At 44.4% G+C, this 24,519-nt stretch overlaps 1 long non-coding RNA gene across 1 annotated transcript; it reads left to right on the forward strand.

Annotated features, from left to right (window-relative positions):
- The first annotated feature begins 2,659 nt into the window (after positions 1 to 2,659).
- LOC109554714 (uncharacterized) lies at positions 2,660 to 22,885 on the forward strand. The gene is made up of 3 exons (XR_002180196.2): positions 2,660 to 4,815; positions 5,808 to 7,387; positions 17,875 to 22,885. It is a non-coding gene; the product is annotated as an uncharacterized lncRNA (long non-coding RNA).
- The last annotated feature ends 1,634 nt before the right edge of the window (positions 22,886 to 24,519 follow it).

Consider the following 24,519-nt stretch of genomic DNA (forward strand, 5'->3'; position numbering starts at 1 on the left):
GTTGCTTTTTCTATCATCCGACAGATATTGGCAATTTGATCTCTGGTTCCTCTACCTTTTCTAAATCCAGCTTGAACATCTGGAAGTTTATGGTTCACATACTGTTGAAGCCTAGCTTGAAGAATTTTGAGGATTACTTTGCCAGCTATCAAAGAGGGCTAATAACAGCTGCCCAAAGACTCTGAGAATTTTATGTATTGAGAAACTCTCAGTTACTTACAACTAATATTTATTGAGTATTTATGGAATACCAGGCACTTTTCTAAATACCTGAAGTATATTTATCTCAGTAAATCGTTTTAACCAGGGTGTAAGTAGACATCATTCTTATACTACTTTTATAGAGGAGGAAAGTAGAGGGGAGAGAACCTAAATATGGTTATTTAGGTGCTAGAGCTGTTTGGGATTCACTCTATCAGGCTCCAGAGCTCTGGTTTGTAACCTCTATCTTACTGGCAGCCAGCCCAACCACATTTTCTCTCATTTTTTTGAGTGTCCTCAATCTTGCCTAGGGCTTCCCTGGTGGCTCAGTGGTAAAGAATTTGCTTTCCAGTGCACGAGACACAGGTTTGGTCCCTGGGTCGGAAAGATTCTCTCGAGGAGGAAATGGCAACCCACTCCAGTATTCTTGCCTGGAGAATCCCATGGACAGAGGAGCCTGGTGGGCTACAGTCCATGAGGTCACAAAAGAGTCAGACACGACTGAGCGACTGAGTCCTGACGCACACGCGCACGCACACACACATGCACGCACACACACACACACACACACACACACACACTACACACACACACAGAGCTTGCCTGCTGTCCTGCTGGTCCTCTCTGCTGACCCCTACTGGACACCACACAACAGGGCCAGTCGTCCCTTGGGTGGCTGAGGACGTGTTTTCATAAGCCTGAGGGATGAAACTCAGGAACCAGCTCCTTAGGAGCCCCTCCCCCTGGACTATTGCATCACACCCGCCACCGACCAGCAGTAATTGCCCACAGGTCTCACCAGCTGCAGAAACTCCGAGTCTCTGGAAAGCAAACACCAAAGTTCACAGGGTCTGGCATTCAGATCCTTCTCTTCCAGTTTTGACCCAACCCCCAGATTAGCCACCTAAACAACAATGCAGCAAAACTGGTTTGATGCGTGATTTTCTGCTTCCATTTGTTTTCTCTCCTGATAGCTGTCCTCATGTAGATGAAAAGTGAAAGTGTTAGTGGTTCAATCTGACTCTTTGTGACCCCATGGACTGTAGCCCACCAGGCTCCTCTGTCCACAGGATTCTCCAGGCAAGAGTCCTAGGGTGGATTGCCATGCCCTCCTCCAGGAGCTCTTCCTAACCCAGGGATGGAACCCACATCCTGCACTGATAGGCAGGTTCTTTACCACTAGCGCCACCTGGGACTTTGAAGTCACACAGTTGGAATCCCAGCAACACCATTTCCTGTGCATTGAAGAGTCACTTAGTCTTGCTGAGTTTCCTTCTGTATGACATGGACTGGGGCTGGGGAGAAGGTCAAGTGACTGGATATGTGAATGGCACCTTGACTGATGCCTGGGATCTACTCCCATCCCCAAAGACCCCTCCCTTCCTGCCTGGGAGCCCCTGCTCCAGCTAAGTAAATAGCAGAACTCTGGTTTCCCATGACAACAACTTTCTCATTATTTAAAAGAAAGAAAAAGTGCTTTATAATGAAAAGTGATCAAAACAAGATTGAGGTAAAAGACAAGGCGATCAGAAAGTAGGAAATGAACATGGCACCTAAAAAACTGCATAAAGCCATGAGAGACCAGGGCAGTGCAAGCTGGTAATTATGTGTTAAGACTGAAGCATTTATTTCTCACAAGTTAACATTTTGCATGATGAACCTTCTGTGAGTAAATGCATGGGTTCTTTTTTGTTCTTATAGATTTTTTTTTAACCACAAACATGGCCTAGAAGAAAGGAGGAATAAAAAGGAGAATTGTTTCTTCATTATCAACATAATTATTCAGTTGTCATGGATTACATTTTTATTTTGGCTAGTTTGGGTTCCCCAAGTATGGGAAGCATTTGAAAGACTATAAAAACAAACAAATTGATAAAAGATTCTTGTAAAAAATGAGCTCTGCTGAAAGGTTGCTGCTAAGTCACTTCAGTCGTATCCAACTCTGTGTGACCCCATAGACGGCAGCCCACCAGGCTCTTCCGTCCCTGGGATTCTCCAGGCAAGAACACTGGAGTGGGTTGCCATTTCCCTCTCCAATGCAGTAAAGTGAAAAGTAAAAGTGAAGTTGCTCAGTCGTGTCCGACTCTTAACGACCCCATGGACTGCAGCCTACCAGGCTCCTCCGTCCATGGGATTTTCCAGGCAAGAGTACTGGAGTGGGGTGCCATTGCCTTCTCCGCTGCTGAAAGGTTAAAGATGGCTATTTGTTCAAGGGGAAAAAGCGGAAATTTACCAGTCAGTGCCTTTTGTTATAGTAGTCAGTTATTTTTCTTTGCCAAGAGGAAAAAAGGAATAGATTTTAGCTATAGCCAGAAATGTTGAGAGGCTACAATGGAACCTCATTCCAGAATTACTAAGCGTCCATGTGACTGCAGTGTTAGCACAGGGCGTGGCTCTGAGATAAGGACCCGCACGCTGCTTTCTGTTGATCTCATTACCCGCACCCACACGCCCTCAGTCTCAGCTCCAGGGGACAGATGGTTGGAGCCGCTCCTGCCAACTGCCTGGTGAGCAATGCTCGGCGGCCTCTGCTGAGTCTGGGATTTGACTCCCCGCAGCGCACTTCCCAGGCCCGGCCGGGGCAGAGCACAGGGCAGTGAGCTCAGTATCAGGAGACCTTGCTGGCAGGTCCTGCTCCCCAACCTGCCTGCCTCCTGGGATCAAACGAACAGGTTGATCTTAATTGTAGCGCTTTTCAAATTTCAGTGCAGATGAAAATGTTGACAATTATTGGATTATTTATTTATTTTTGAGAGGGTGCTTGCTTAAATTCCAGCTTTCTAGCCCCTTCCCTGACTTCCTACGTGGCGCAGTGGTAAACAATCTGCCTGCCAATGCAGAAGATCAGGTTTGATCCCTTGGTCAAGAAGACCCCCTGGAGGAAGAAATGGCAGCCCACTCCAGTACTCTTGCCTGGGAAATGCCACGGACAGAGGAGCCTGGTGGGTACAGTCCATGGGGTCGGACAGAGTTGGACGTGACTGAGCACACACATACATCCAATTCCCCACGTAAACTTTTATTTTTTATTTTTACGTGGAATGGAGCACAGGACCCAAAGTTATGTTTATTAATAAACACCTGATATGAATAACCCTTGGGCTAGTGTATTAGTTTGGGAGGGCTGCCATAACAAAAGACCACAGACTAGGTGGCTTAAGCAACAGACATTAGTTTTTTTGCAGTTCTGCAGGGTGGAAGTCCAAGATGATTGATTGACAGGCTTGGCTTCTCCAGAAACCTCCTCCTCTGGCTTGCAAATGGCAGCTTCTTGCTATTTGTTCACAAGGTCTTTTTTCTGGTGTCTAGGGGCTCAACATACAAATTTTGGTAGGGGGAAAAATTTGGCCCCTGACAGCTAGATAATCTCTAAAATTCTATGACTGATGAAAGCTAGGTCATACCTCTCTCCAGGCTCAGCTTCTTTACTTAAAAAATATTTATTATTTGTTTATTTGGTTGCACTGGGTTTTGGTTTCGGCCTATGGGATCTTTAACTTTGGTATGAGAATCTAGTTCCTTGACCAGGAATTGAACCTGGGTCCCTGCATTGGGACTGCAAACAAGTAGCCACTGGACTGCCTGGAAAGGGACTAGCAGGTAAGTCCCTCAGCTTCCTTTTTGAGACTTCTTGTAGCACCAGGGTGGAATATCGAAACTAGTCTCTCCACTTCTCCAGCCGGAGCTCCCAATCCTACTTTGGTGACATCTGGCCTTAATCTCCTGCCCTAACTGCTGCTACCACCCTATCTAAGGTGCCTGCCACCCTGTCCTCCTACACTGATTTGAGGTCTTGTATTGATTTATTTATCTGTTTCCTCATTTCCTGTCTTTCTCCTCTGCTGCTGCTGCGTCACTTCAGTCGTGTCCGACTCTGTATGACCCCATAGACGGCAGCCCACCAGGCTTCCCCGTCCCTGGGATTCTCCAGGCAAGAGCACTGGAGTGGGTTGCCATTTCCTTCTCCAATGCATGAAAGTGAAAAGTGAAAGTGAAGTTGCTCAGTTGTGCTGACTCTTAGCGACCCCATGGACTGTAGCCTACCAGGCTCCTCCATCCGTGGGATTTCCCAGGCAAGAGTACTGGAGTGGAATGCCATTGCCTTTTCTGGTCTTTCTCCCCTGCTGGACTGTAAATTCCATAGATCAACCTAGCACCACACACAGTGCCTAGCATACAGTAGGCCCTCGTTAAATACTGATGCATGAATCAATGACTGAACAATTGAGCTAAATTGAGAAGACCTTAAGGTCCATTCCAACCACAGAATCACCTTGTCTTCTGTATCCTTTCACTTGGACAATGTTGAAGAGACTTCGCCCCAGCCAGAGGCAATAAAATCTGTAATGCTATCCACCATGATATCTTCACGGAGGCCTGGGAGAGGTGAAATTTATGCTCACTTATCATCCTACTAATGTCTTGGTCACCAAAGTGTTAACAGTGCCCTGAACCTATTGTCCCCGGACTGCACGACCCGGAGACAGGTCAGGGACGGAGGGCGGCAGCTTGTCAGCCGAGAGCAAGCGTCACCCACCACCCACCTCGTCAAAAGCCCCGCGCGGATCAGGAGTCTGCGGGTGACACAGGGTGGGACCTGGGACCGCTGCCAAGGTAAGAGTGTTTGCACCCGGACAAAGTCTCCTCCAGTAAGCAAACACAAAGAAACTGTGAGGACCTAAAAATAACTGCATGCATGCACAGTTGGGGCAATTAGGAGAATAGGATACCAAAGGCCACAAACCAATGGCCGTTCCTGAGGTGCAGGGAGCAAAAGCGGGCTACTGCGCATGCTCCCTGCACACACCACTGGGGCAGGGGGTCCGTAGACCCCCTAAGCTACACCTATTGCCCCACCCACCGACCCACCCCTGTCCTCACCCCAATTAAGGAAACAGCGGGACCTAGAGACTGTCATGCTGAGAGAAGTAAGTCAGAGAGAGGAGAAACATTATATAACACCCCTTACATGCGGAATCAAAAAGACATGATACAAACGAACATATTTACAAACAGGAAGAGACTCACAGACTTGGAGAAGGAACTTATGGTTGCTTGGGCCTTGGCGGGGAGAATAGGGGGACGAGACAGGAAGTTTTGGGTTGACATGTAACTCTTCTACATTTAAAATGGATAATCACAAGTTATCCTACCATATAGCACAAGGAACTCTGCTCCATGTTATGTGGCAGCCTAGATGGGAGGGGAGTTTGGGGGAGAATGGATACAAACGTGTGTGTGGTCGAGGCCCTTTGGGGTCCACCTGAAACTATCGCAACTTTGTTAATCAGCTATACTCCAATACAAAATAAAAAGTTAAAAAGGAACCAGCTCACCTCTGGCCCCAGTTGGATAGAGAACAAGAACACCTGCTTCTTGTTTTCATCCCCTTGTGCTGTAGCCCGACCCCAGGAAGGCCTCATTAACATCTATTGATTAAAGAGTTTTCAAGAGCCTGGGGTGGGAACACACATGACTCACAACCGGGGTCTGGATGTGATCATCCGTCTTCCCGCAGCTGGCCAAAAGCTCTTTTTTATAAACTTCAGGCCTGAGACATTTGCCAGGAAAACAGTTAAGCTTTTTATTGCCTGTCATTCTTTTAGGCTGATGGAGAGAAGCTGGACTGTGTCAACAAAAGCAACACTATTAATGCAATAAGACTAAAAATAAATGAAAAAACAAACTATCAGCAATAGTTTAAAGAAGACAGTCTCAGCTCACTGAAGACAGGTGAATTTTAATCCCAGATTGGGTTGGATCTACATAAATGAAAGCGGGATCATATCTTTGGGCTGCTGCTGCTAAGTCGCTTCAGTCGTGTCCAACTCTGTGCAACTCCATAGACGGCAGCTCACCAGGCTCCGCTGGATTCTCCAGGCAAGAATACTGGAGTGGGTTGCCATTTCCTCCTCCAATGCATGAAAGTGAAAAGTGAAAGTGAAGTGGCTCAGTCGTGTCCGACTCTTCACGACCCCATGGACTGCAGCCTACCAGGCTCCTCCATCCATGGGATTTTCCAGGCAAGAGTACTGGAGTGGGGTGCCATTGCCTTCTCCGATCTTTGGGCTACAGGGAGGCAATATTTTTAGATAGTGCTCATGTGTATTTTCACCAAAGGCCTCACCCCAGGTTGAGTTGATTGCTTTTTCCTTATACTTACTAAATTTGTGGGCATATATTTCTTTCTATGCCTGTCTCCTCTTCTATACCAGTGGTTCCTGGAGAACAATAATCACATCTTATTTATTTCTGCATCTCCTGTACCTGCTACTTGGCCTCAAATATTGAATGAATAACTTAACAAGGAGATTTAAATATTGACTAGTAGGTACTGCCAAAATGTTTTATGGCAGATTAGTCAGAGACATATTAATTACTGTCATAATCATCCAATATATCCCACTCTCAATAATTTTATTTACAGAATTTAAAAAAAAATCCCACTGGTTTTAGCCTAAGGCTAAAATTTCTTAGAATGGGCCATACCATGCATGTCTGGGGGAGGAAAGAAGCCAGAGGAAAGATGTATGCATGGCCCGCCTCTGGGAATGTAAAGTGATTTTCAAATTATGCCTCATCAGACAGAATCAGAAAAGGAAATGTATTGGACTTCCTTGGCAGTCCAGTGGTTAAGAATCCGTCTGCCAATGCAGGGGACATGGGTTCAGTCGCTGGCCTGGGAAGACCCCACATGACGCAGGGCAACTAAGACTGAGAGCCACAACTCCGAGGCCCATGCTCTAGAGCATGGGGGCCGCAACTGCTGAGTACGCACACTGCAACTGCTGAAGCCTGCGCTCCCTAGAGCCCACGTTCTGCAACAACAGCAGATCCCACAGTGAGGAGCCCACGCCCTGCTACTCAAGAGCAGCCCCTGCTCACCACAGCTAGAGAAAGCCTGTGCACAGCAACACAGACTCAGTGCAGCCAAAAGTAAATGAGTTAACTTTAAAAGAAGGAAATGTCTTAGAGGGGAGTCAAAGTCCTGGAAGTGAAGTGACGTGAAAGTCACTTAGTCATGTCTGACTCTTTGTGACCCCACGGACTATACAGTCCATGGAATTCTCCAGGCCAGAACACTGGAGTGGGTAGCCGTTCCCCTCTCCAAGGGACTTTCTCAACCCAGGGATCGAACCCAAGTCTCCTGCGTTGAAGGCGGATTCTTTACCAGCTGAGCCACAAGGTAAGCCCCTAAATACCTGGAACACAATGCAAAGCATTAAAAAAAATCATCATGTGCTCCAAATTATACACAGTATTGCACCACTCGATAATGTACATAATGGTAAATTAGCTCTAATTATTAATACCAATAGCCTCATTCACTGAGAAATCAGTTTATAATAAAGAGCTATTTAGCTTCTGAGCTCCTGAGGCCACAGCCAGAGAGGCAGTCACAGGGGATCACTGTTAATTATCTCCCAATCCCGCCCCTCTCCCTGAGGAAGAGCCACAATGTATGCTCCACATTTAATGAGGGCAGGAAGGCGCCATCCGTGCCTCCCTCGCTGTTTGAGGGTCCTTTCAACAGGGAGATTGTCCTGAGTTGGCACCGAGGACCACTTAGCAGGTAACATAGCTCGTAAGAAGCTTTTAGAGTTGCACAGAAATTTCCTTCTTGAGCTAATCTTTCTCGTTGTGCTCCCAATCAAACTGATTTTTTCCCCCCTCTTTTTTAGAAATAGCTTGGGGATGTGTTATGAAAGAACCGAGAAGCATCCTTAAGTTGAATTACGCTTTAAAAAATTACGGTAAAATACATAATAAATGTAACATTTTGACCATTTTAAAGTGTTCAGGTTAATGGCACTTACTTCATCCATAATACTGGGCAAACAGCACCACTACCCAGGTCCAGGAGACTTTCATCTCCCCAAAAGGAACCCCCTCCACCTTTAAGTAGTTTGTCCCCATTCCCTCTTCCCACCGCCCCCTGGCAACCACTAACCTGCTTGTTATCGCTATGGGTTTGCCTGTTCTGAATATTTATTATTCAGTCTGTGACCTTTTCCAAAGAGCTGCCTTTGCTTAGCTAGGTGCGTCCACTCTGTGGCATGTGTTAATACCTCACTCTTTTCTATGACTGAATAGTATTCCACTGCATCACACTTTGTTCTGTAGTTGATGAACACTGGGTTGTTTCCATCAACCAACCTTTTTTTTCTTTTTAAAAATTTAAAAATTTTATACAATTTTTAATGTTTACTTTCTGTTTATAAAATATTGGCTACATTCCCTGTTCACCAACCAAACCTTTTAAGGCTAGCCCCTATGTATTATCTCCACTTCCTTAACCTAGTGGGATCTGGCTTTGGCTTTAACCAGAATAACAGCTAGTATTGACTACAGCCAATGGTGATGGAGAGCTTGCCCTGTTCTGGGTATTGTACACAGAGGTTTATGGGTATAACCCCACCTAATCCTCACGGGACAAAAGCTTGTGCAGGTTAGCCTTACACCAGACAGCCCAGCACAGGGGCTGGGAAGTGAAAACCAGCCCAGAGTCTGGTGGCTGTGTCTGCCCTGAGAGAGAGGCACTGGTCTCCCCAGTGTGCACAAAGGCAACTCTGTCACCAGCACTTGGGGTAAATATTGTTTTTATTCCTGGAGAAGGAAATGGAAACCCACTCCAATACCCTTGCCTGGAAAATTCCGTGGACTGAGGAGCCTGGCAGGCTACAGTCCATGGGGTCAAAAAGAGTCGGACACAACTGAGCAACTTAACTTTCTTTTTTCTAACTATCCTTATTCTGAAACTATACTTAAAGTGTGTTGTGTTAGTCACTCAGTTGGGTCTGACTCTTTTTGACCCCATGGACTGTAGCCCACAGGCTCCTCTGTCCATGGGATTTCCCAAGCAAAAATACTGGAGTGGGTTGCCATTTCCTTCTCCATTCTACACTTAAGGAAAGGGAAAATTTGAGAGTTTCCATAATAGTCAAGATTATACAAATATCTAACAAAGAGGAAGACACCAGGGCTTAAACCCAGACCCAGATGAGTTTAATATCCTCAGCCTTGTACCCTGTACCTGGATAACAGTGGGAAGAACTTCTGTGCTCTCCCTCTTTCAAGATTCTTCCACCATAATCCAAAGCAGAAGTTATGTCTTACCCATTAGCTAATCACATATATAACAAAATGAGTTTCATGAAACTCTACTTAAGCTCAGTACCAGCAATGTACTTTTCCAATCTATTTCATTAAAAGAAGTACTGGTGAAGGTCCACTAAACTGGCTTTTGACAGGTTGTCATCCACAGTTTCAAAACCATGGCTGAAAACCAACCATTCATTTTTCAATCTTTTTTTACTTGAACTCTTGGTGATACTTAATGTTAAATGAGCATTTACTTCTTGAAATTCACCCTGTTTTGGGATCACTCTCTCGCAGGCTTGAGAGTGCTCTGTCCAGCTCTTTCTCTACTGCTCCCTTATCTTAGTTAATGCCTTCTCTACTTTCCCAGTCTCTCAAGGTATATAACTAACGCATAATCAAAAGACAGAACAGGTGCTTTATATTTTTTACCTTAAAATTGTTTATTTATTTATTTTCTGGCTGTTGTGGGTCTTTGTTGCTGCACGTGGGCTTTCTCTAGTTGCATGGCTGCTCCTGCTGTGGAGCGCAGGCTGGAGGCACGCAGGCCTCAGTAGCTGCAGTGCATGTGCTCAGCAGTGGCAGCTCGCCGGTTCTAGAGCACAAGCGCAATAGTTGCAGCCATAGGCTTAGTTGCTGCACAACATATGAAATCCTCCTGGGCCAGGAATCGAACCAGCGTCCGTTGCACTGCAAGGTAGATTCTTAACCACTGGACCACTAGGAAAGCCCCCAGAACAGATGCTTTAAAAAGAATACATATAAATGGACAAGCGCATGAAAACATTGCTTAACATCATCAGTCATCAAATAGATGAAAATTAAAACCACTGTAAAATACCATTATATACCCACATGAGTACTTGCTAAGTCCCTTCAGTCATATCAGACTCTGTGCACAAGAATGTCTAAAATTAAAAGGAAACATAAGTATTGGCAAGGACATGGAGCGACATGTATTGCTGGTGGAAATGCAAAATGGTGCAACCACTTTGGAGAACTGTTTGGCAGTTTTTTATAAAGTTGCTTTTACATTTACTCTGTAATCTGGCAATTCACTCCAAGCTATTTCCTTGATAAGAAATTAAAAACATATTTCATACAAAGAAACAGCTTTGTTTGTAACAGCTTCAAATTGAAACCAACACAAACATCGATCAGCGAGTGACTGAACAAATAAAACAGAGTACAGGAAACAACAGAATAATATTCAGTGAAATGAAGGCACAAACCACTGATACAGACAGCATCCTATATGACTTTCAAAACTATTATGCTGAGTGAAAGAAGGCACATTCAAAAACAGTGCGTGCTGCAAGATTCTACCTACATGGAATTCTAGAAAAGAAAAAAACTAATTTATGAGGACAGAAAGTAAATATATCAGTGGCTATCTGGGCAAGGTAGGGGAACTGCTTACTGACTGAGAGCATAAGAGAACCTTTGGGATGATGAAAATATTTCATGTCTTGGCTGTGGTTACATGGATGTATATATTTGTCAAAACTTATGAAAATCATATATCAAAATTGACACATTTTAACTTATGTAAAGCGTAACTTTGTAGAGTTAATTTAACCAGTCAATAAGAACTTTTCAAGGAGTGTTCAACCTCTTCCTTCTATTCCTTTTTGTCACCTCCTCCAACTAATCAGTTATTCAAATCTCCTGCTTTGACTTCAAACATTTCCCCCAGATGAGTCTCTCCTCTCACCCTCTGTCCCTGGGTCTTAGTTCAGGTCCTTAGAGTCCCTGTGCTGAGGTGAGAGCCTCCAGTCTTTCCTCAACGCCTCACCCCTCAACTCCAGCCAGTGTTTTCCTCCTCACTGTTCCTATTCACATGCTGCCACTCCCTGATGAAATCGCTTCCGTTGGCTACACTCTGTTGACAGGCTGAGACGCACGTTTCCGCTTCCTCCCTCCCTTCTTCCTCTCAGAGATGCTCACTGGCTGGGCGCAGGCAGGCACTCAGCTCTGCAGGGCATGCCGAGTGGCTGCACCCAGCCTCTCACGGCCTGGCCTCCCTCCAGGCTCATTGTTGGTCCCTGGGAGCTTTCACAACTCTGTTTCTTTATACCTTCTATGCCTGTCGCCTGTTTGCCCTTCCTTCTCTCTCTTCTTGGGCTTCCCAGGTGGCTCAGTGGTAGAGAGTCCACCTGCCAATGCAGGAGACACAGGAGTCTCAGGTTCCATCCCTGGGTCGGGAAGATCCCCTGGAGTAGGAAATGGCAACCCACTCCAGTATTCTTGCCTAGAAAATTCCATGGACAGAGGAGCCTGGCGGGCCATGGCTCTTGGGATCACAAATAGTCACAACTGAGTATGCATGCACTCTTTCTCCTTATTGATTTCTATTTCTTAGAGATTCACACTCTGTGAAGCTTTCCTCCATCTACAGGCAGATATATGTGTCTCAGTACCTTTTGCTTACCCCTAATGTAACATTGCCCAGTTATCATTTCACTGTCTATGAAGACTGTTCCCTTTTTAGACTGTATGATTTTTTTTTTTTTACTTATAATGTTCTCTTCATTTTTCATTTTTTATTGGGCTTATTATCTTTTTACCTTTTGGCACATTCATTAAATATATCAGATTTTTACTGCAAGTGCAACAAATGTGTTTTTACTATAAATGCACAAATATTTTCTCTGAGTCTATGAAGCTTATGAACAGAAATTCTTAATTTTACAATGATTTAATGATCAAGTTCTCACTTATATTTATTTTTCAGTGTGTGTTTTAAGAAATGTTTTTCTTGAAGTCACACGTTTATTCTTTAATATTCTTCCCTAAATTATCAAAATTTAAGTTTTTAATCCATTGGAATTTTTTTGTGTGTATGGTATGAGGAAAGGATCTGATTTTACCTTTTGCTAAGACTGTATGATTTGATGCCATAGCCATATCTGTGCCTCTAATAACTAACATGATGGTGCTTAATAAATATTGTTTGAATTAGAAGAACCAGACACATACATTGGCCATATTTTTTTTGATGATGAAGTTAGCATCATAAAAACTCCTGTTAGAATTAATTTTTTCTTCTCCTGTCCTCCTGTAATCTTTTGTCAATGCCTGTTTTATATTGCTTTTCATTTCTCCACTTGATTGGGACTTTTTTAAAGTTTTGAAATATTCTAAGCACCTTACAAAGTGTATAGCGAATAATAAACTCCCAGGTACCCATTCTTGACAAATCATAGCATTTTTGCTCTATTTGCTTCAGAGGTTTTAAAAAATTAAACATGACTTTTGTAGATACAGTTAAAGTCTCATAGGACCTCTTCCCAATGCCTTTCCCTTTCCTCACTCTCAAAGGTGCTCACTCTCTTAAATTTTGTATTTATTGTTTATTTGTATATTTTTATATGGCAACCCACTCCAGTACTCTTGCCTGGAAAATCCCATGGACGGAGGAGCCTGGTAGGCTGCAGTCCATAGGGTCGCTAAGAGTTGGGCATGACTGAGCGACTTCACTTTCACTTTTCACTTTCATGCATTGGAGAAGGAAATGGCAACCCACTCCAGTATCCTTGCCTGGAGAATCCCAGGGACAGAGGAGCCTAGTGGGCTGCCATCTATGGGGTTGCACAGAGTTGGACACGACTGAAGTGACTTAGCAGCAGCAGCAGCATACCATGTATGAGTGAATTCACAAACAGTGCATGGTGTTTTTACATATTTAAACTTTATACAAATAATATAATATTGCACATATTATTCTGTAAGTTGTTCTTTTGTTTTGTCTCAACATGATATTTTGATTTATCCATGTTGCTACATGCAACTCTAATTTAAGTGAGGTAAAAATATATGCCTGCATAAATGTTAAATGAGGTGTAACCCATTGTAAGCAGAGAACAGATTTATGCTGTGCAGTCATGATTCTCTTAGTTTGCCTGCAACAATACGAGACATCATTAGCTTGCCTACTGTTGTCTGCTGTACTGGAGACCATGTCACAGTACAGGACAGATATCTCTGCAGACACATTACATGAAGAATCAGGACTGGAAAGCATCTTTCATAAACTATGGAGATGGACTGAATCTACAGATTTGAAATTTAATGAAGACAAATGGAAGATGCTACGTTGGGGTAAAAGAAATCCAATGGCACAAATATAAGGGGGGAGATGTGGCTTAGAAGCAAAACATGAGCAGAAAATGGGATGTTTTTTAGTTGACAAGCAGGCAAGGCTGTGAAAGGAAGCCCCAGCTGGGAATCACTGAGATGAAGTATGGAATGAGGAGCCTTGGTAATGGAGTATGCTTCTTGGGGCTGCTTGGACCACACAGGGAGGCAGGCTTCAGTTTCTGGATGTGGAGCTTGTTCAGAAGAAAGTAATGAGGATATTTGAAGGAAAAGTGTTGCTTTCAAGAAAAGAGGTTGAGGCCCACAGGGATCTTGACATTTGATTTCCATGATGGAAAGGAAGTTCTCTGTGGCCTTGAGAGAGGGCTGAACCAGTCCTGCTCCTCTTTCTGAATTCCTACCTGTGCACACCACCCACCCGGTCCCAAAGCTGGAAGCCTGCCCAGGGCCTCTCCTCTGCCTCGCGGCCTGCCTCCTCCCTGCGTGGCCATCACCTCACTTAATCTCTCAGCAGCCTCGCATGCTTGGAGCCAATCTTCCTGCACAAGACACTATCTTCTGCTGGTTTTATGTATTGTTTGTTTTCCTGAATTTCCTCCTACCTCTAAGAATGCCAGAGGTGCAACCAGATTTTGTGGAGACAGAAACAGTTTCAATGTAGGGGTCTTTCTTTAAAAGAATACAAAATTATGAATAAAAGGCCTTGGATGGGGCTCATACCAGTGGGAGAAGTATTTCCCGGCAAAACCACCTGAGGCCTTTTTACACTCATCTGCTTTTTCCAAGCTGCATGGTCAAATCCCTGAAGACACACCCAAGCCCTTTTCTCTCCTGGCTTGGAGGATTCCATTCACGTCTTAGATGTCCACGAATGCCTGGTGACGCCCAAGTTTCTACCTCCAGCTCTGGCCTGCCTGTCTCCAGTTCGGTGCTCAGACAGCCATCCTCACCAAGATACCATAGACCCCCTGTGGCTGAGATGGAATGACCTTCCACTGAAGCATCTGGCCCTCTATAGGGTTCCCATCTCACTAAACGGCACCAGCATCTACCCAGTTCCAAAAACTAGACGCCCAGGCACCATCCTTAATTAAGATTCCTTCTCCCTCAGGCTTATATCCAACCGTCTTCAGCCCCGTCACATTTAACTTAAATACCTCTTTCTCCTCTCCACCCTCTTTACCATCTTCCCGGCCAAGGCGTCTTCAGGCCTTGGCTGGACCGCCACTAGAGTCTCCTAACTGGTCTTCTTACATCACAATCTGACCATCTCCCTCCTCCTCTTCTCCACACATCTGCCAGGGTATCTTGCCAAGAGGCCTGTCTGATCAGATATGAACTTAAGACGAGGACCAGACAAACCACAGAGCCCTGATGGCCCCGCTTGGTCTGATCCCGCCCGGCTCTCAGCTCCCCTCCCATCAGCTGCCTGCTCTCCGTTCTCTCGGGACCCCTGCTCCCTGGCCTTTGCTTGGAAACCTCTTCCTCACCCTCTCCACTCCTAACTCCTCATTCTAGGCCAGGTCCCCTGAAGATGTCATTTCACTCCTGAGTCTGTGGATTCAGTAGCACACATTCACTAGTGTGACTGACTTGATTGATTTAATGTCCGGCTTTTAATTAGACTCTCAGCTTCATGCAACTTAGACATGCTTGTCTCTGTTGGCTTTTCCATGTGCCATAGCAAGTCCTTCAACAAATATTTGTTAAAGAGCATTATGAATAGATTCCTGGAAATGGATAAAATAAAGTAAAATAGGATGATGCAAGCCTAGCTTCTAAGTCTTGGGTCAAAGAATCTTTAACTTTGAAAGAACAAGATTCAAGGACACTGTACGTTGTGGAGGCATCTACCCTGTTAGGTCAGAAAATATATTTCTCTTCAAAGGTTGGGATTTAGCAATTCCCGAAACCCTGTCAGAAGCCAGCTGGCTGCCCACACTTTTGAAAGCATGGTGATACATTAACCCTCAATGGCAAAGTCCAAGGGAACAGCTTTGCCGTCAGGGCCACCGTCTGCCCCCCTGTAGCTTTAACAGCCTGTCGCCAAGTGTGCAGTGACGTCAGAGGGAGTTCCTTGGGCCCAGAGCATCTGACTCAGCCTCTGCAGTGCAGTTTGGAGCAAAGGATTTGGCCCGAAGACATTTTACCTGCTACGTCTTTGGGGCTTAGAGTGAAATTTAGCTTTTATACTTCTCTTTTGACCTGGTATAATTTAACCTTCAGTTACTGTTTGTATTTCCTGTTTCATTATTTACAAACTATTAAATAAAACTCAAAATGTAGCTCTGGGGCTAGCGAAGGGGAACAGAATCGAGTTCTTTCTAGTCTTTTCCCAAAGTTCCAAACTGGCACCGTTAAAGGTACAGGAGAAATGTTTCGTCATTTTAGGATATGACAGGGGCTGAAGGATCTAAAGTGTTTGGTGGTTTTTTTTTATTATTAAAGGAAATTTTTTCTGACTTTCAAAATAAAATGGTTAGCCTATGGGATCCCAGAAAATTCACACCAAATGACTAATCAGAGCAGCATATTATATTGGGTTGGCCACAAATTTCGTTTGGGGTTTTCCTAACTTATTGGCCAATCCAATAATACAAGAAAGATGCTTGTAATGAAAAAAAAAAATCCTGTCAACTCTTCTTTAAAATACAATATAGTAAGATGCCCCAATATTGTCAGAAATGTTTCCAGGGGCCTTAAAATAAGTTCCCCCTCTTTGTGCTCTCCAAGTATCACAGACTCACCTTCCCAGTGCTTCTCAGGGCACCATGATGGCTGTGGAGCATGTCCTTGTGGAGACTGTGAGCCCCTGAGGCCGGAGCGCGTCTTTCAGCTCTCTGTGACTTTGTGACAGGCCGCACTTCAGGGTGTCTGGCACACTGTAGGTGCCAAGAGAACAGGAACTGGAATCAGAGAATTCTGTGCTCCAACCCTCTTCTCGTATTTTCAGACTCTACGACCTTGGCAAATTCTTAAAGTCCCCAAATTTCATTATTCTGTAAAATGGGGAATCACACCTCCTCACAGAGTAGCTATGAGACTAAAATGAGGTGTGTGTCCTGCATGCAGTAGGGACTCAGTAAGCTGATATTACTAAGGACTTAGAGCTAGGATGCTGGGCTCTGCCTTTTGCTAGCTGTGTGACCTCGGGCAGTCCCATAACCTCTCTGAGCCTTGGCTTCTGCTTTGTAAAATAGGAATAATATCTACCCATTGGAGTTGTGAGGAACAGGTTTTAGACTGTTGGATTCAATGGGCCAAAAACAGTCTAGTTACTCATGCATGGTTGCCAATCTTTTATTTTTTTCAGATAGGAATATTTCAAAAAATAAACTATCATCTATCCTCACGATAAGAGTATTTTAACACCAAAGGAGTAGGAAAAGTTAATTTCTTTAAGTGAACGTAGCTTAAAGAAACAGTGTTTTCCAACGGCTTTATTTTTAGACTGATGACAACTTTAGTCCCATGCCAGCACTAGTCCGTGTCCGGCCTTTGGAAGCCATTCACTATGAGGATTAAATGAGATGATACGTGTAAATAGCTGAGCATAAAGCCCAGAACATGGGAAACACTAAATAAATTTAACTGCTGCTATTTAATATTATGACCATAAATCAAAGTACATGACTCATCCATTAAAAAGCATGATAAATGAATGAACTAAATACCTGTTATGCTAGTAGTCAGTGGAGCTAAAGAAGGAAAAGAGGGGATGATCTGAATGACTGACCAAAAGCTTTAGGAAGAAGAGTATTATTGATAAATACACACTGAGGGCTTTCTATGTTAGGTGCTCCAATTAAGGAATTTAAATGCATGATCTAATTTGTGCCTCATAAAAGCCCCATTTTTACAGACAATGCAGCAGAGAGATTAGGGGACTTGATCCAGTCACTGGTTAGCAAATCGTGAGGCTGAGATTCCAGCCCAAACAGACTTCATCACCATGATCTTTCGCCTTCCTCTAATAAACATAGGGGCTTCCCATGTGGCACTAGGGGTAAATAACCTACCTGCCAAAGCAGGAAATGGAAGAGACATGGGTTTGCTCTCTGGGCTGGGAAGATCCCCTGGTAATGGGAATGACCACCCACTCCAGTATTCTTGCCTGGAGAATCCTATGGACAGAGGAGCCTGGTGGGCTTCAGTCCACAGGATTGCAAAGAGCTGGGCATGACTGAAGCAACTTAGCACATAATAAACATAAGATATAGGATACATTTCCATTTAAATGATATAAAAGTAGAGAAAAGAAGTGAAAGATGATTCAAAGGAAGAGTAGTAGACTGTGTCATTGAATTAGATTTTGGGGCAGAAAGAAAAGCTTTAGAAGATGGGCTTGTTGCCCTATAATCATATCCAGTTTCGTGTAAACTGTCCTGCTCTGGAAATGTGTCAGGTACCATTTTCAGTGCAGTTGAAGAATTTGATAAGTTGAGTGTTTTGGCGTGTCTCCTTTGTTTTCTGCAGGGCTTCTCGGCTTCTCCATGTGTGTTCCCTGAAGTGTGACATACCTCTGATGGCAATAATTGGAAGGGGTTGGGGTGAGAGTGAGGGAGGAGCCTGTCCCTTTGGCTCTGAGTCTTGCTGAGGTGTTTTCAATTCTCTGTATTGCCATGACAGCTAGGGGGGAGTTCTGGGAGGGCAGCATGTTCCAGCTAGGGTCTAGAAGAGAGATCAGATGGGCAGGAGGCACCTCCTCGTCATCGGTCACCTGCGTGGAGCCCAGGCTGGTGAGTCAGTTTTCCTGAGGAGCAGCCGCTGTTCCATCGCTCTGCACCAGCTCCATGCCAGAGAGAAAGCAAGCTCTGGAGACGCGCCCGTGCAGAACAGAATGAAGCAAGAGGTCACATTTTCCCACAGCCTCACTGACAGCACGTGGCCAGCGTCCAGCTAAACTTGGCAGTCGTGGCCACCCAAACCTCCCTCCAGCCAAAAGCGGAATGACTGACTTCTTGGAGACGGTTCAGTCACAGCCGTGCCTGGACCGTTCCCTGGCGGACGCTTCGCAGCAGGGACCCGCGGAGGGCCCAGCCAAGGTCCCAGCCACCTGGAGGGGCTGCCAACGCCAGTTGCTCTTTTGACGACCGGAGACCTCTGTGTGGGTTGGGGTTACGCCTGTGGGGTTCACAGGATGCCAAGTCACACATGATTTCCATCATCTCATTATCAACCTTGTTTCTTATTAACCCAAATAAACACTTTAGCCTTGACATCTGTGCTACTCAGCACAAAAATTATCCCCTCTTTGGGGTTTAAATTGATAGCATTTTCTGTGTTCCAGGCACTGATCTAAGCACTTTGTGTAGATTATCTACTTCTCCCAGCTGCCCTTTGCAGAAAGTGACAGGAAAGCTCAGAGAGCTGGAGCAATTCACCAAGGGGCACACAGCGCGTGCACAGCGCCCAAGTTAATTCTGGGTCTAAGAGCTCTGACCACATATCAGCACCTCTCTTGAGTGAGGGTCACAAAAAGAATTATTATATAAGGGTTCAGGTCTCTTTTTTCCTTTCTGAATGTACTACAAGCTCCTTGAGGGAAGGGACCATTTCTTACCAAGGTGCTCTCATAATGTCTCTTTCATCTTGGATTTCTGTAACAAATACCACAGGCTGGGTGGTTTAAATAATAGGCATTTATTTCTCAGGTTGGAGGCTGGAGATCAGGGTGCCAGCCTGGTCAGATCCTTCTTGAGGGCTCTCTTCCTTGGTGGGTGCAGGCAGAGAGAGACCTTTCTCCCTTCTTTTGGGGCACGGATCCCGTCCATGAGGGGTGAGACCTGATCACGACTTCATCGTCTCCCAAGGACCCTACCTCCTCATCCTATCACGTGCAGGGTGAGGAGTTCTTTATTTTAACACTTTTTATTTTGCATTGGGGTATAACTGTCACAACGTTGTGATAGTTTCAGGTAAAAAGGGAAGGGACTCAGCTGTACATAGACATGTATCCATTCTCCCCCAGACCCTGCTCCCATCCAGGCTGCCACATGATGTTGAGCACAGTTTCCTGTGCTATTCAGTAGGTCCTTATTGGTTACTCATTTTAAATACAGAAGTGTGTACATGTCCATCCTAAACTCCATAACTATCCCTTCCCCTGGAAACCATAAGTTCATCCTCTAAGTCTGTGAGTCTCTTTCTATGTTGTAGATAAGTTCATTTGTATCATTTCTTTTTAGATTCCACATACAAGGGATGTCATACAATATTTTTCTTACATACAAATTGGGAAGGGGACTCAGGCATTCAGTCCATAACACATAATATTCATTGGTGCATTTGGGAAACATTTATTGAGGACCTATTATGTACTAGGAACTGTGCTAAGTATTTGCCAAGAGAAAGACAAAAAGATCACCAGGTCTGTTCTTTGGGAGCAGCTAACAGTCCTATGAGGGTAACATCTAGGGATGTCGATGATTTTACAGAATAACCAAGACTGCCTGGCATGACACATGCCATGCTAGCAGATCTGAGCAGTTATTTACAGACTATTAAGACATTTTATCTTAGATTCAATGAGCAAGAGTGTTATTCTCAGGTAAAATACTTAGATTAGTCCAATGATGGGTGTAGCATAATCAGAAATATCTACGTGGCCTTTATTTCCAGTTCCGGACACAGAGCTCCTAAATCTTTTGGAATTTCCTGAGTGATAAGGATGCAAGGAATGTTCTTTGTTTTAATGAAGTACTCTTGATGGGCCCCTGCACAGCTTCAGGATGGGGGCGTGTTGCCAGAAAGACCAAATCTTGATTAGAAGTCTAGAAATTTCAGCCTCACTCCCCAGCCTCTGGGGAGGGAGAGGGGCTAAAGATTGAGTTACTAACCCATCAGGCCTACGTGATGAAAACTCCAGGAAAAAAAGCCCTAAACAACAGGGTTTGGAAAGCTTCTGGTTCAGTGAGCAAACACCTCGAGCTATAGGCAGGCATCTTTTGGACTCTTTCTGAGTTCTAGCTTTTATATTAAATTGATAATCGTAAGTGAAGTGTCTTAGGAGTTCTATGAGCCATTTTAGCAAAGTATCAAACTGACTAGGGGTTGGTGGGAACTCCCACCTTAAAGCCCGTCACTCAGAAGTACAGGTGCTCCAGGACTTGTGATAGACATCTGAAGTGAGGCAGCCTTGGGGAACTGAGCTCGCTGCATTGTGAGTGGTGGTGGTTTAGTTGCTAAGTCACATCCAATTCTTGTGATCCCCTGGATGATAGCCTGCCAGGCTCTTCTGTCCGTGGGATTGCCCAGGCAAGAATACTGGACTGGGTTGCCATTTCCTTCTCCAGGGATCTAACCCAGGTCTTCCGTGTGGTAGGCAGATACTTTACCAACTGAGCCACCAGGAATCAGACGCTAACTCCAGGTTGGTAGCATCAGAATTGACCTGTGGGTTCCCCAGCTGGTGCCTGGAGACTCGGAATGGGTCACTGGTGTTGGAAAACACGCCGGTGGCCTTCTTGAGAGAACAACATAAAGCTGTCCATCTTTAAACATGAAGAATGTCAGAAGATACAAACATTTCTGTCAAAAGTTGGCAGCCAACTCAGAAGCACATACAGTTTAATTTTTATGAATTGTGTAAAGATCAAAATAAGAGATGGGTGTTCAGACATTTTATGTTGTATAACCTTGCATCCAGATTCTTATAAAGGCCTCCTAACTCCTCTCCCTGCTTCCACTCTTGTTCTGCTCTAATCTCTCTGCACTGAGCAGCCCTGGATCTTTTTAAAACAATAAATCAGACCATGTCACTTACCTACAAATTCCTCATCAATGACTTGCAGTTGTTTTTAGATTAAAACTCAGATTTCCTATGGGCTGCAGTGACCTGCATGGTCTATCTCCTAACTCTACAAACTCGTATGATGATGACAATTGATAGACAGATAGCACTTTTTGAGTATCCATGATGCACTCTACACGCTTTCTCTCACTGAATCATTTCAACAGCTCTCCTAGCTGTTTCTCAAGCTCTCCTGCCCTCGAATTTACACACGCACTCTGCTCCTTTTTATTCCAAATACCCAGAGAACCCTTTCCCAATCTGGACCTTGGCATGTGCTGTGCCCTGGACCCTGGACGCTCTATTCCAGTTCTCATGAGTGGCCCCTGTGCACCCAGTCAGGAGTCTGTGCAAATGTCACTTCATCTTAGAGGCCGTTCTGATGGTGTAAGCAGCTCCTCTCGTTGTTTCCTGCTGATGAAGACTTATTAGGGCCTCCCGAGGTCATGTTTATTTCTTTTCTTGTGTTCATCTGCTTTCCCACCTAGAACATTTTGTAAGATCTTCATGGTGGTTTTCTCACTAGTTTTGCCCACTGCTCTATCACCAGCACCCAGTGCATTCAAGGAACAGAGGAGACGCTCAATATGTAATTTTTAAAATTTTTATTGGAGTATAGTTGATTAAGAAGAGGTGGCAAGAATACACAGAAGAACTATACAAAAAAGACCTTCACGACCCAGATAATCACGATGGTGTGATCACTCATCTAGGGCCAGACATCCTGAAATGCGAAGTCAAGTGGGCGTTAGGAAGCATCAGTATGATCAAAGCTAGTGGAGGTGATGGAATTCCAGTTAAACTATTTCAATCCTAAAAGATGATGCTGGAAAAGTGCTGCCCTCAATATGCCAGCAAATCTGGAAAATTCAGCAGTGGTCACAGGACTGGAATAGATCCGTTTTCATTCCAATCCCAAAGAAAGGCAATGCCAAGGAATGCTCAAACTACTGCACAATTGCACTCATCTCACACGCTAGTAAAGTAATGCTCAAAATTCTCCAAGCCAGGCTTCAACAGTACATGAACCGTGCACTTGCAGATATTCAAGCTGGATTTCGAAAAGGCAGAGGAAACAGAGATCAAATTGCCAACATCCATTGGATCATCAAAAAAGCACAAGAGTTCCAGAAAAATCATCTACTTCTGATTTATTGACTATGCCAAAGCTTTTAACTGTGTGGATCACAACAAACTGTGGAAAATTCTTCAAGAGATGGGAATACCAGACTGCCTGACCTGCTTCTTGAGAAATCTATATGCAGGTCAGGAAGCAATAGTTAGAACTGGACATGGAGCAACAGACTGGTTATAAATCAGGAGAAGGCTGTATATTGTCACCCTGCTTATTTAACTTATATGCACAGTACATCATGAGAAACTCGGGGCTGGATTAAGGACAAGCTGGAATCAAGATTGCCGGGAGAAATATCAATAACCTCAGATACGCAGATGACACCACTCTTATGGCAGAAAGTGAAGAACTAAAGAGCCTCTTGATGAAAGTAAAAGGAGAGTGAAAAAATTGGCTTAAAGCTCAACATTCAGAAAATGAAGATCATGGCATTTGGTCCCATCACTTCATGGGAAATAGATGGGGAAACAGTGGAAACAGTGTCAGACTTTATTGTTTTGGGGCTCCAAAATCACTGCAGATGGTGATTGCAGCCATGAAATTAAAAGACGCTTACTCATTGGAAGAAAAGTTATGAGCAACCTAGATAGCATATTCAAAAGCAGAGACATTACTTTGCCAATAAAAGTCCATCTAGTCAAGGCTACGGTTTTTCCAGTGGTCATGTATGGATGTGAGAGTTGGACTGTGAAGAAAGCTGAGTGCTGAAGAATTGATGCTTTTGAACTGTGGTGTTGGAGAAGACTTGGACTGCAATGAGATCCAACCAGTCCATCCTAAGGAGATCAGTGCTGGGTGTTCATTGGAAGGATGAATGCTGAAGCTGAAAGATGGAAACAAAGAGTTGATTCATTGGAAAAGACCCTGATGCTGGGACGGATTGGGGGCAGGAGGAGAAGGGGATGACAGAGGATGAGATGGTTGGATGGCATCATTGACTCTAAGGACATGGGTTTGGGTGGACTCTGGGAGTTGGTGATGGTCAGGGAGGCCTGGTGTGCTGTGATTCCTTCCCCCAATCCCTCTCAGCATCAGGGTCTTTTCCAATGAATCAACTCTTCGCATGAGGTGGCCAATGTATTTGAGTTTCAGCTTCAGCATCAGTCCTTCCAATGAACACCTAGGACGGATCTCCTTTAGGATGGACTGGTTGGATCTCGTTGCAGTCCAAGGGACTCTCAAGAGTCTTCTCCAACACCACAGTTCAAAAGCATCAATTCTTTGGCGCTCAGCTTTCTTCACAGTCCAACTCTCACATCCATACATGACCACTGGAAAAACCATAGCCTTGACTAGACGGACCTTTGTTGGCAAAGTAATGTCTCTGCTTTTAAATATGCTATCTAGGTTGGTCATAACTTTCCTTCCAAGGAGTAAGCGTCTTTTAATTTCATGGCTACAGTCACCATCTGTAGTGATTTTTAGAGCCCCCAAAAATGAAGTCTGACACTGTTTCCACTGTTTCCCCATCTATTTCCCATGAAGTGGTGGGACCGGATGCTGTGATCTTCGTTTTCTGATGTTGAGCTTTAAGCCAACTTTTCACTCTCCTCTTTCACTTTCATCAAGAGGCTTTTTAGTTCCTCTTCACTTTCTGCCATAAGGGTGGTGTCATCTGCATATCTGAGGTTATTGATATTTCTCCTGGCAATCTTGATTTCAGCTTGTGCTTCTTCCAGCCCAGCGTTTCTCATGATGTACTCTGCATAGAAGTTAAATAAGCAGGGTGACAATATACAGCCTTGACGTACTCCTTTTCCTATTTGGAACCAGTATGTTGTTTCATGTCCGGTTCTAACTATTGCTTCCTGACCTGCATATAGGTTTCTCACGAGGGAGGTCAGGTGGTCTGGTATTCCCCTCTCTTACAGAATTTTCCACAGTTTATTTGATCTATACCGTCAAAGGCTTTGGCATAGTCAATAAAGCAGAAATAGATGTTTTTCTGGAACTCTCTTGCTTTTTCTATGATCCAGCGGATGTTGGCAATTTGATCTCTGGTTCCTCTGCCTTTTCTAAAACCAGCTTGAACATCTGGAATTTCATGGTTCACATATTGCTGAAGCCTGGCTTGGAGGATTTTGAGCATTACTTTGCTGGCTTCTGAAATGAGTGCAATTGTGCGGTAGTTTGAGCATTCTTTGGCATTGCCTTTCTTTGGGATTGGAATTAAAACTGATCTTTTCCAGTCCTG

The sequence above is a fragment of the Bos indicus genome, chromosome 29, assembly GCF_029378745.1.
Source record: "Bos indicus isolate NIAB-ARS_2022 breed Sahiwal x Tharparkar chromosome 29, NIAB-ARS_B.indTharparkar_mat_pri_1.0, whole genome shotgun sequence".
Taxonomy (NCBI): Eukaryota; Metazoa; Chordata; class Mammalia; order Artiodactyla; family Bovidae; genus Bos; species Bos indicus.